Source organism: Dama dama, chromosome 32, assembly GCF_033118175.1.
Source record: "Dama dama isolate Ldn47 chromosome 32, ASM3311817v1, whole genome shotgun sequence".
Taxonomy (NCBI): Eukaryota; Metazoa; Chordata; class Mammalia; order Artiodactyla; family Cervidae; genus Dama; species Dama dama.
The window spans coordinates 38,502,952-38,516,903 of NC_083712.1; positions in this window are offsets into that span (position 1 = coordinate 38,502,952).

Here is a 13,952-nt window from a genome sequence, read left to right on the forward strand (position 1 = left end):
AAGATGATAAAAAGCAACTGAGAAAGAAGACCTTAACCTCAACTAGAGAACACTCTACGCTATTTATGGAACAGTTTGGTTGAAGCCCAGTGGAACAGCACAAACAAAAATATAGACATGGTTTCCGTGTGGTTCTGGTGTCCACTACCGTCCCTCAGCTGTCTGACAAAATTCTTATCCTTGATTGATTAGAGAAATCCTCCAACACAGGTCAGCTCAAGGCTCTCTTCTCCCCTGGAGGTCCTAATGGTTCACCCTCTGCTGATCGGATGGTGCATGCCACCCAGAGCAGCCCCAGACTCATACACCCAGGCCCAGACCTCTGCATGTCACACCCACCCCTCCCTGGGTCTGAGCCAACAGTCTTAGAAAACTCACTCTCAGTTGTTCAAAGTTCACTCTTTCATGAAATCTTCATCAACTCTGCTTATTCCCTTTTCTGTGTATTATTCTACAAAATCACAGAATGTATAAGCATGATGCTAACCCATGGAAAACTTACTTTGTCAATGTTCTCTGCAAAATTGCCTGTCCCCACACTCCCCAAATTCCTGTAACCATGATGAGAAAGGCAGTAGTTTATATACATGCCTATAATTAGGAAGGGGTGATCTTCCAGGCTAAATGCTATCTGCAAGACCCTCTCCCACGACTCAGAAGCCTTTGTGCCATGGTCAGATCTGTCTCCCTCTCACAGATAAGCTAGTGTTAGTAGCTATTGACTTGCAGGCTCACTGGGATTCGCTGTTATCATAGTCACCTCTAGGGGATTTCATTTGGCCACATAAGGGTCTCAGGGCTGACTATTTACAAGCCCAGATTAGGGATTATTTCCAGTTAGGTATTACAAATAGATAATTAATTCATGGCCTGGCACCTTAATGTTCTACAGCAAATGTTTTCATTCATTTAGATACCTTCACAGGATAAAGTAAGAAACCTGGAAAGATAATGAAATATTGGAAATCTTCTGGTTGCTATTTACGTGGGTATTCAAGAACAGATTCAGAAGGAGGGGTGCATGTGCGTGTGTGTGTGTTTGGTGGGGTGAATTAAAGATTCTACAGTTGGTAGCTAGCAAGAACACACTCAAGCAAGCCTCTGGAGTTGCCTCGCAGGTTTCTTCCTATGTTCATCTCCACCTGCTTCCCAGGTCAGCCATCCCTGGCCACGGCCAGATGCACCGAGCTATCAGGATTAGGAAAAGAAAGATCTTTGCTCCCCAAAATGTGGCCCATGCACGGATTGCCATGGTCGATAGCAATGCTCAAGTTCCATTGTCCCACGTAGACGGACTCAGAATCTGCCTTTTAATAAGACCCCCTGGGAGATTTGTATGAAACATTAAATCTGAGAAGCACTGGTATTTCTTAACCCTGACTATACATAAGAGCCACCTGGCTTTTGATACTAAGATCTGATGCTAAACTAGAGGTCCCTAAACCCCAGTCCCTGAACCGGTACTGGTCTGAAGCCTGTTTGGAACTGGACTGCACAGCAGGAGGTGAGCCGCCAGCCAGTGAGCTAAGCTTCATCCACGACTCCCCATCGCTCGCGTTACTGCCTGAACCATTCCCGCTCCACCCCCGTCTGCAGAAAAAATTGTCTTCCACGAAACTGGTCCCTGGTACCAACAAGGTTGGGGACCGCTGCTCTAGACAAATGAAATCAGAGTTTCTAGACGTGGGGCCCAGGCTTTGGCATTGTAACCATTCCAAGTAACTTCAGCGTACAGACCGGCTGGAGACCACTAGTCCACAGAGTGATCATACATGTCTTACATGCCTGACATCACAGCCAGCTTTTGAACCAGAGCCTGAGATCCAAGCACCATGCGGGCGGCCTGTCCACAGTAGGGATGTCTGCTCATCTGAGGACCAGAGACAAGCAGGGAAGAACAGCTGTGGGACTCCAGGAAGCCCGGGCCCAAGGGATGCAGCCTTCCTCTCCCAGACAAGCCAAGCAGGCTAGGGCAGGAGGATCAGACTGGAGAACACAGTTACTGCCCCACGGAGACCCACAGGTCACACTGGCTGTGACCTCCCTGGAAGGGCAGATGCAGCCGCCCACAGATCAGGAGCTCCCCCGCCCGCCCCTGACCCAGAGCAAAGCCCCAGCCACTCCTGTCTCGGTGCCCCCAGAAAAGCCAGGCCAGAAGGTGGAGGATTTCAGCCAGATTTAATGGAAGCTTTGCAAACAAAATATGTTTATTAGTAAATAATAATTATAGGGGAGCAGGTGCCCCAGGGGGGAGCAGATAACATGGGATTCCACTGTCGAATACCTTCCATGAACAAGCTCTGTCTGAAATTAAAACATCCCTGCTGTCAACACGAGTGTTTAAAGAGACCCAGGTTTCTGTGCTGGAAGCCGTAATTCTAGTGCCGGCGGTTCATGGAAGGCTTCCTCGTTTACAGGGAGCTCTCACACTACTAATGCTTTTAAGCCACACAACAAGCCTGGGAGTCAAGAACTTCTCATTACCCCATTTTATAGATGAGGATACAAGCCCTGGGTATTACAGGGGGCAGGCCCAGGTCGCTCAGCTAGTGATCGGGGAGCTAGGCCTTGGGGTACAAGGCTGGTGCCCACTGCCCTGCCCTATGGCTGCCTTCCAAAGTGCATTGATGTCGTTTGGTCAGAGGTCTAAACCCACTGGAAAACTTGTTCTCTTTCACTTCCGGAATTTCCTTTGCTGCTGAGCACCAGATCCTTTGGAGCCCTACCCTTCTATGTCCTGCATGCCAGCTGACCTCTAGGGAGACATGTTTGTGATACTCAGGTGGGCCCCTCCCTGAGACCTGAGGCAGCAATGAGCTGGAGTTTGCCAGGCAACAGGAGAGCCAAGGGCAGGTGAAACTGGAAGAAGTTACTCATAGATGCACACACACACGTATTTTTTCAACTGTAGGACATATTCAGGGTCCTATTTCCAGTCACCTCAAAATTCCAGGTGGAAGTCACGAGCCCAAGAAATCATGAACCCTTTCAATATGGCGACCAAGTCATAAACGTCATCACCAACTTGCAGAAGATTGAAAAATCCAGGAACAAATTAGCCTGGTGAAGACAGTGACTTGTGGAGCCGTCTCAGAGAAGAGTCAGGAAAGCCAGCAACTTTAAATCCTTTCAAGTTTCTTAATCGAGTTACACTATTATTTGAAATTGGCAGAACACCAATGGATTTAGTCCAAAGACATAATATATGACTTTTTTTTTTCTGGTTTTCTTTTTTAAGGGCATTAGGGTTTTAGTTCCTTTTTTCCTTCTTCTTGAGGGTTTTTTTTTTTTTTTTTTTGGCAATATGTCACTTTCTTTTCTCAAATCCATTTCCATCCAACATGCAGAAAATGGAGGCATTCCAGGGAGCCCTACACCTCCCCTTCTCCTTGCACCCCTCAAAGAGCAGTCTCCTCCATTAAACCGGCCTGCAGCCACAGGCAACAGCACAGGATTTTGTGCAAATGGTTCTGCTGTTCCCTTGCAGCAACAGAGGGTGGGGGAGCCCTCATCACAGAATCACCCCCGAGATCTGGGGGGAACCTTCCCCTTCAAAGGCCTCCTCCATCCCTTCCCTATGGGGGGCTCCACTCACAACGGCGCAGGACCCCAGGCCTCCCTTTGTATAGCCTCCGGGCCCGCCCCAGGCCTCAGCCTCCCTTCCCGGGGAGTGCCCTGAGAGGCTGTCCAGGGCCCTGGGAGTTGCTCACTCCTGCAACTCCCCTCCCACGGGCCCTGAGAAACCCGGGAGATCAAAGAGCTCAGCAGCAGACCAGGTGTCCTGCCTCGTCCACAGGCCACGATTAATCAAACTCCTGACTCACAGGGAGATCAAACCCAGCCCCCCGCCAGCTGTTGGTTAAAGCTGGCCTTCAAGCTGCCCTCATTAAATTTCCTCTCTCTCTCCCTGCTGACTCCTGCCCCGGGACCGCCTCTCTCTTGGATCTTTCTCTCAGCGCCTGTTTCCTCTCCCTCCTCCCTCCTGCCACTGGCCTCTCAGTCTCCGATTCCACCCCCTCTCCTGCTCCCAGCCCCCAGCCCCTCTCCCTGACACCCCAGCTGCTCCATTCTCTTGGTCCAATTCCTTCAAAAAGCCACGGTCCCCAGAATCCCTCGTCTGGACCCTCTCTCCTGGACCCTGCTGCTCAGACCCTGAAAGTTCCAAGAGGAAGTTATCAGGGGCGTCTGCTGTGGCTCTGAGAGCGGGTTTCCCCAGCTGTCAAGGCCAAGGGTGAGTTCACCCATGCGGAACTGAACGCTCACCTGATCCTCTCTGCGGCAGACACAGGCCTCTGCAGCACCACACACACAGGCCCACAGAAACACGTGTATGCATACACATACAGACACACTCACAGACACACACACAGACCCACAGAAACACGTGTGTGTGTATACACACAGACACACTCACAGACACCCCCCACACACGGCACACACACACACACACACAGACCCACAGAAACACGTGTGTGCATACACACACAGACACACTCACAGACACCCCCACACACACAGGCACACACACACATGGACCCACAGAAACATATGTGTGCATATACACACAGACACACTCACAGACACCCCCACACACACAGGCACACACAGACCCACAGAAACACATGTGTGTGTATACACACAGACACACTCACAGACACCCCCACACACACAGGCACACACAGACCCACAGAAACACACAGACCCACAGAAACACATGTGTGCATATACACACAGACACACTCACAGACACCCCCACACACACAGGCACACACAGACCCACAGAAACACACACAGACCCACAGAAACACACACAGACCCACAGAAACACACACAGACTCACAGAAACACATGTGTGCATATATCCCCCCACACACAGGCACATACACACACAGACCCACAGAAACACATGTGTACATTTATACACAGACACACTCACATATAGGCATAGACACATACAGACACCCACACACACACAGGCACACACACACACAGACCCACAGAAACACATACGTACATATAGACAGATGCACTCACAGAGACCCATAGACACACAGACACCCACACACACAGGCATACAGACACCCACACACACACAGACCCACAGAAACACATGTGTACATATACAGGCAGACATGTACACACACCCATAGACACATACAGACACCCTTGCACATACACATTCACATAGACATACATGCATACACATATACATATATACATACACAGATATACACACAAACACATACATACATATGCACTCATACACAGACATATACATACCTCCAAGTGTTCATGTATACATAGATGAACACATACATACCTATGCGTGTACACATATACACATACTTGACTAGACGTGTACACATGTACATGCCTACACACATACACATACCTACACACACACATAGCCACACATATACACCTACACATGTACATATCTACACATGTACACATATACATACATATACACATACCCCTACACAAGTTTCCCTGCTGGCCCATCTTCACCTTAGCACAGTTCGTGACCACCCCCAGAAGGCCCGTCTCCCCCTGAACAGGAAGCAGCGAGTATCCCTAGAAGCTGGAGCCCGGGGAGCAAGCCTCCTTCTCCCAGCTCTGCCCAGCACCGGAAGGAGGCACACTTTGGATCCTGACTTCTACCCGGCTGATGCGTCAAGAACATTCACTCCAGTTGTCTGAGGTTTGTTTTTATACACTTTTTCCTACAACAAACACTGACAAAAAAAAAAAAAAGCAAATCCAGTCTGCAGAGCACTGTCCTCTCTTTCTCCGTCTCTCTGTATACATCTATGTATTTTTTAACTTGTTTTCCATTTCAGTGGTTCTTCAAGCGCACAGGCGTGAGAAAACACAGATGGATCAGAGCAGGCAGTGTCGGAGCCGCGCGGGAGACTTCGCACCGTGCTGGAGATTTTTAGAAGTCTTGGAAGACCTCAGGAGGCAAGAGAGGGTTTTTTTTTTTTTTTTGGTTTGGGGTGGATTTTTGTGTTTTTTTTTTTTTTTTTTTTTTTCATCTTCTCCTTATAGACTTGGAATGTTCTCCTCTCTTCCTCTCCCGGTTCTATTTCTCTAGCCCTGGCATCACCTGCTGCTGCGGCTGGGAACACAAGGTCCCTTGGGCTCGGAGCCTGGGTCGCTGTGGCTGCCCTGGGCTTGACCCCTCTACCTGCCCATGTTTCCCCAGCTGTGGTGAGGCGAGCCCGGGGAGGTGGGGGGGTTACGAGAGGCCATCCATCACGCGGGCGGCAGCGGAGGCCTGAATGAGGGCCAGAGGGGTCAGGGCTTGCCCACTTGGGCAGCTCAGCAGGGGGGGAGGCAGGGGCATTACAAATTGTTGAGATATCAGGGCCAGCCTTGATGGATGGTGCAGATTCAGGACCGAGATGCTGCCGCCGGGGCCCAGTTCGTGCTCCGATCCTCCCCGGCTTCTTCCCAGCCCACCACCCCACCCCCCGGTGGCCCCTTCTCCCCCACTTGCTTTCTCTTGCCGGCCTGAAGCCCATCCGTCAAGCCGTGCCCTGAAGCTGACCTTTTGCAGAGAACAGCCCGCCTCAGAGAACCATTTCTTGCTGAAAAACCTCACTGAGGAATTTTATTAATGCTGGCAGGGCAGCAGCCGGCGTGGGCCACCACCACTTCCTGTCCCCACCACCTGCCTCGGTGCCCGCAGTCTCATGAGCTTCGAGCCAGAGTGGAAAGAGCCAGGTGTGACCAGCTTTCCTCAGCCCCTCCTGTTTCTCGCTCACTCGCTCTCTCTTGCTGTATCTCTGTCATCTCTGTCTCCCTCTCAGCCGCAGACACTTCCGCCGCAGGTAGGCCTGCTGGTCTGAGTCACCTGTGGACGTGTGGGGTGCCCGTCCTCCTCTGAGACTCAGCGGTCGCCTCAGCCCCATCTCCACCCCCGCACAGCCTGACCTCAGCGAGACGGGTGTTTCGGGAGAGGCGCCGGGGCCTCCTCTACGAGAAAAGCGAGCGTCGACTGAGAAGGCCAGCTGGGTGGGGAGGAGACATGCTCTCCGGGCTTGGGCTGGGGACGGACGCACCGTTGGGTGGTATCTAGCTGGCGGGGGGGACCTGTCCATCTCCTCGGGGCCCCCTCTCTGGAGACCACACAGGCTGCCAGAGGTGCCACTGCAGATGCACAAGAGAATGGAGCGTGGGGACGTGTTGGGGCAAACAGTGATGGAAGATGTTTAATAGAATTACTATTAGGCTTCGAGTTAATGAATCACAACTGCAAGAAATCATGATAATCCAGCCAGCATTAGTGACAGATTAGCTTCAAAGCTGCCATAAAAGTGTCATAATGCTTACCTAACGGCATGATTAATTCTCCCGGTACATAATGGCTTTATGGAGGAACCAGGCACCAACAAAGGCTTGACAGAGAGCCACGCCAAGATCCGCAGGGCGCCGGGGGCACCCCCACCCTGCCCGGGCCCTGTGACTTCCGCTCCGCCGGGAGGCAGCTGCCCCCGCTGGATTGTGGGTAGCCGGGCAGCTGCTAGGGCTCACCCCAGAGCTGTCTTAGGCGGGGGTCAAGGAGCAGCACCCCCAGATTCCCTCCAAGGCTTTGCCCCTCACCTGATAGCTGTCTGGGGAGACCAGGAAATCACATCACGCCAGCTCCCAAGATAGTAACTCCTGGGACCAGCTCTGGTGCCTGGAGGGCCCCAGCATGGTCCCCTGATCAGAAGCCCCAGCTTGAAGAGGCCTGGGAAGAGCCCATAACTGGGGAATTCACCATGCCTGTCCTCACTCGCTGTGTGACCAGGAAAGTCAATCAACCTTTCTGGCTCAGCTAGTCAGGGTCCAAGCCTATATTCTTAACCACTCGACTGCCTCCCTAGAATGGCATCTAAGAGTTATGAATCACTAACTTATCCTTCAGGCATAATGCAAATATTCTCATATGGTATTATTTCATTTGCTACCCCCAACAACCCTCCGAGAGAGGTACCATTATGCTCAATTCACAGATAGGGAAACTGAAGCTCCACAGCTAAACTAGAAGTAAATGTGGAGCCAGGCAACAGTCCACAGTTCCATGCTTCCCTATCAGCCCTCTTTACCTTTCATACCACCAATTTCGGGCTTCCCTCATGGCTCAACAGTAAAGAGTCTGCCTGAAATGCAGGAAAGACAGAAGACACAGGTTTGATCCCTGGGTCAGGAAGATCCCCTGGAGGAGGGCATGGCAACCCACCCCAGTATTTTTTCCTGGAGAATCCCATGGTCAGAGGAGACTGGTGGGCTACAGTCTGTAGGGTCGCAAAGAATCAGAAATGACTGAAGCAACTGAGCACCCAGGCACACCGCCAATTTAACCTCGGGGAGAAAGAGCTTGTGAGGCACTGAACAGCATCTTCTAGGATGTTCAGCTCCGCTTGATTGCCCGCCCCACCCTGCCAAGGAAGTGGAGAATCTGAACTGATTCTAGGATCCTGTTCTGACAGTGTTAGCTTGGGCACACAACCACTCCTGGTTTCTCTCTCGGAGAGGAACAGTAATGTAACAGAGAACAAGCCTGACTCCATATTGGATCTATTCCTTCGGCTCTATCTAACCTTTGCGCTCTGTGGTCTGTGCTGAGTCATGCTGGTTCTGCACCTTTTGTAAAAGAATGTTGCCTGTGGCCTGAAATATACAGGAAGCCCATTCTCAAGGCTCTGACTTTTAAAGGCAAAACATTTTCCGGTGCATATACAGATAAAGAGTTGCCGAACAGAGAATAACCTTTGTCTTGCTGGAGGTTTACGGGAACAATGTGATCAGAGCCACTTGGACAACTGGAAGAACAAAAGATTCCTGCACCAAAAAGGATGTAACAACCAGCCACACCCCCTCCTTTTAGTATAAAAGTAGCCAGAATTCTGACTTGGGTTAGATGGTTCTTTAGGATACCAGTCGACCATCTTCTCGGTCTGCTGGCTTTCCAAATAAAGTCCCAACAACTTTCCAAATAAGTCCCTTGTCCCAAAAACTCATCTCTCAATTTATTTACCTGTTGTGTGACAAACAGTATGAGCTTGAACTTGGAAACCGTAGTAGGAATAATAATAGGTTGCCCACCTCTCAGAAAGAGCATCTCGACCCCTCAGGGCTCAGATCTATGTTTTCATGGCTCCCACTAGGGCCAGGGCCAGGTGCCTGAACACAGACTCTACTCCGTAGCCTCCTGCCATGGTCTTCCCATCTTCCCATAAATATAGAGGCAATTAGCAGGAAGCCCAGGTCTGAAGGGAATTCTCAGAACCATGTTCATCTTCATAAAGTTAAAGAAAATCCCCCAGGAGGCCTGAATCACTGCTGTGGTGGGCCAGCTGTTTCTGGTCTGATTAACTAGGGCTCCATGCGAGGCACACAGCCCTCCCTCCAGTGTCCTCCCAGCCCACACAACTCCGGGGTGCCCACCAAGAGGAGACCCCTCCAGGCTGTCATGGATATACTTGCCAAAAAAGGAGACTTGGTCCTCTCCTGCCAAAGCCTCGACAGGCTTCAATCTTCCCTGATGTCAAGGCACCTCTTAAACTCCAAAATCAAATGGCAACCATCACTCATTCAGCAAATACAGTGGGTCCTTGGATAACAAGATCTGTAATATGAGTGGACTGCCTGGGTCCAGTTATATTCACTTTTTTTTTTCAAATAAATAATACAGAGCTATGTGACCTGTCGTTATTTGAAATTGCTGGTACAGAACTGTGGATACTGAAGAACCACAGACTTGGAGGACCAACTATAAGTTATATGTGCATTTTCTACCACGTAGCGTGTCGGCGCTCCTAACCCCAGAGTTGTCCAAGGGTCCACTGTATTTGCTTTTACAGGCACTATGGGAAAGGCCAAGGAAGGGATGAAGGCCCACTTCATCCCTTTGCAGCACTGAATCCCCAGATGGACATGAGCCTTGAAGATGTGCGCTGTCACACATTGGGTGGGTTTTCTGAAGATGACTACCTTCATGACGACTCATGCGTCCCATAGCTGATGGCCTAATGGGTGTCAGATGGACCCCATCATTTTAGTTATACGGTCACCAAACCTCAGTGTTGTCAGAGATGGCAATGAGTGTTTCTCCCGACCCCCCCTCCCCAAACCTACCCCCTAACTGCTATTGGTTCCCCTTGAGTCAAATATAGAGTTCTTATTTCAACATGCTGAGCCCAGTGAAAGCCCAATAAATATTTATTGATGGTGGTGCCTGTGATGAATTAACAGCCAAAGCTGTAAAATGAAAGTTTCACACAAACAGAGACCCTGGTGAGAAAAGAAACCCCTATATAAAGTTTGAAATTTTTCAATATGACAAGCATTCACACACGCTCACACACAGAAGACGGAAGACCACCACTCTCTATCAAGCCTATCCAGAAAACCACATTGGAAAACAGGAAGTTTTCCAATAGAATGTTCACACCTTTATGGCAAGCATGTTCAGCTTCTCAGCGGCCAATCAGTCCAGCCTGTTCCAGGCCCTGGATCCAGAGCCTCTCTTTGTCTTCTTGTCAGATCCAAGTGTTGGTCACTCAGTCATGTCCAACTCTCTGCAAGTCCATGGACTGTAGCCTGCCAGGCTCCTCTGTCCATGGAATTCTCCAGGCAAGAATACTGGGGCAGTTTGCCATTTCCTCCTCCAGGGGATCTTCCCAAATCAGGGATCAGCCTGCATTTCAAGCAGATTGTTTATTGTCTGAGTCACCAAGGAAGCCCAAGGCCCAATGCAGTTCCAGTCCTGGAGAAAGAAAATGGCACCGCTGAGCGCTTGATCAGGCATCCTAGATCAGCTAAAATAAGTGCCATGACATATACAGTTCTCAGGATGCTAAAAATTAAAGGAAAAAGATCCAGGGCAGGAGAGGCTGTTTAAATGGGAATTTTTGACCAGACAGTATGTGCCTAGAAGGAAATGCCAAGGAGTATGACCCTGAAGACATCAAGAACTTTGAGGCCTGGTGGGTAGAGGCAGTCATCATGCAGCCCCCAACCCACCCAACACGTCCATAGGCATGAGCACACTGACCGTGGGTCTGTGAGCCTCCCGTGATTCTAAGAACTAATGGTAGCTTGAATATCTTTCCCGATCTGACCTGCCCAGATGCCCCCAACTCTGAGGCACCAAAGCTCCATCATCCCCTCGATCTTGATCCATTTGACTCTGAATTCGAGTTCCAAGGGCTTCACATGTCAAACCCCACATGGCTACCTGAAGGGCCATCAGAATGGGACTTTGCCCATTCCGAAACCCAGCAAGAGAACCATGGACAAGCTGCTAAAGCATGTGGGCTAAAGAAAACCTCGGCCAGCTCGAAAGAAGGAAACCACAGATGACCTTGAAGAAACGACTTTGAGTTTGTGCTGAAATCATCAAGTGAGACTGTGTGTGTCACTCACTTCCTCTGAGCCTGGTCTGTGCCCCGAGATTCTCTTGCCCTGGAGGAAGCTGGTTCTAGCACAGCCTGTGGCAGGGTGTGGGGCTGGGGAGAGAGCAGGAGAAGTCAGAAGGAAAAGAGCATGAAAACCAAGAGAGCTGTGGAGGGAAGCGAGTAGGAGCTGTGGGGCAGGCTGGCCTGCCTCTTGTGGTCCTCCCAGACCCCAGGCTCTTCTTTGTCTTCCAGCTCTTGTTCCTTGCCCAGGCCCTGGGAACTCCTTATCTGGACACTCTGCTGGTGTTGACCAGGCAGTCTGAGTGAAGAAGACAGAGAAGGAGATTGTTGATGACCAGAGTTTGGTGGCATCACCGTGTGCCAGGCCCTCTGCTAGGGAGTGTCCTCCCGCGGGAAGATCACAATATGTCTGTGGACAGAGGGAACACCCACAGTCCAGCTGGCAATGCCTGTTGGCCCCTTCCCAGCCTGGGCCTGTCTTCCCTGGCTGCTGAATACTATCTCCTAATTCTGCTCATTTTTGGTATTTGTTCCTGTCCAGATGAGGTGTCTGATCTTGCCATGGTGGGTGTTTTCTGCAAAAGGGGACCTGGTACACTTTTATAGGAACCCAGTGGCTCCCTGGGGTCAGCCTCTAATGCTGTCCAGATGCAGGAAAACAGAAGGGCCATTCAAAAACAAGTGAAATATCAACACACTTTGAAAGCGGTCTGTTAGCACTTGTCATAAGCACAATAAACAAAACAATGAAGCCATCAGAAAGGACAGTGAGACAGTCAGGCTTTAGGAACTTGGCTCTGATGACTTAGAAAAGCAAAGAAAAGGGGCAGAACCAGTTCCCACTTGGGCCAAGGCTTGTTTGTTCTGCTTATCTGAAGTCAGTGCTAACAATCCTCACCGTGATGAAAGGACCTAGAAGTTTCTCTCTTGCTACTGGCCTCTCTGCAGCTGGGCACTGCCTTCCGTAACTGGTCGGGTTCTGCACGTGCCCATAAGGACACCATTAGGACACCACGCCCATCTGCGGAAAAACCCTTATCCTTTCTGGGTGAGCTCAGCAAACAAGTGAGCGTAGCCAGTGACATCATTCACTGGTTCTTCCCCAGGTGGGCTCTGGGAAATAAGACTGGGGCTGGAGGAGTTAAAGTTCAGGAGTCAAAGTTCAGGAGTCAGGTACTCCAACCCGAGGTGAGTCAGAGCTGGGACCAAGGGTCTGTTGGTCCTGCCTTCCGGAGGAAGAGGCTGAGAGAAAAAGGTCAACCCACACCAGGCTTCCAGTCTGAGGTGTGGGGCAGGGGCTGGAGCTGTCTCTGGGTGAAATGAGGCCACCTTCTTGCCTCTTACTCAAGCTTGTTTCCCACTGTCTCCACGGCTCAGGCTTTGCCTAATTCCCAAAGTGGGCACCGGCCAACATCTATCAAATTACCTGCCAGTGATTTAAGCAAGCTTAGTTCGTTTGGGTGCAGTCCTGCATTTTGACTCTTAGTCAAGCAAAATAAGGGATTAACCAAGAGCGGGGTGGGGGGCGGGGGGTGTCTCACATGCCTGTCTACTGTGGGGGAGAGGGTTCTAGAAACAGATGAGTCCTGATGGCAAGAATGAATGAAAAGCTGGGGGTCTGGTCCCCTGCTCTGCAGTCTGACCTCCTCTCCCCACACATACATCCAGTTGGCCAGTCTGCAGGCCCTGTGGGCAGATGAATCAGAAGATTCCCCTCCTAATTGGGAAAGGAAAAAAAAAGATGTCAGAACAAAAGAACCAAACACACATATTATAGAACTCTCCCATTTCTGCTGCAGACCTAAGGACTGAAGTCTATTCTGCTGTAATCCTCCTCCCAAGGCAAAAACACCCCGAGGGTCTGCTGGTTTAGTCGGAATCTGGCTGTCTCTCTGGAACAGAAAATGATTCCACAATGAGCAGTAAAAATTCACCAAACACCTTTGGTGTGTCCGGTCACTCCCTTCAACTACCTCAAATATTTCATCGGGTGGGAATAATCTTGGAACCAACGGCTCTACTTCTCCAGATGCTTTGCAACCTAAGGAGGATGCAACCCCTAGCATCAAAGGCCCACCCCAATTCCGGTCCACCTCCCAGCCAAGTGGGGATAGAAAAGCAAGCGCCAAGAGGCTTGGGCTCCTTCACAGTGGCCACCTGCCCTCTGATAACTTCCCGTGGTGCTGAGGAAAGAACACAGAATTTTGGAGTCAGAGAAACTTGTGACTCGAGTCCTACCTTCAGCACATCCTAACTGCCAGCTTCTGTGTCATAATTTGTAGAACTCTGAAAGGACTAAAAGAGCTCATGCTTAACAAAAACCAAGGCAGAGTCCAGCACACAGTATGTGCAATAAATATTAGCTGCTTTATTCTCATCTCCACCCACAAATAGCTGTCAATTAAGTCATAGGCAAGTATTTGTTAGAAGCCCATTCAGTGCCCAACACGATGAGAGGTCAAAGGATACAGAGCATAAGCCAAGGTCGCTGCCTTGGGGGAGCTCCCAGAATGATAAGATGAGCAGGTCATTTAATAGAGCAAT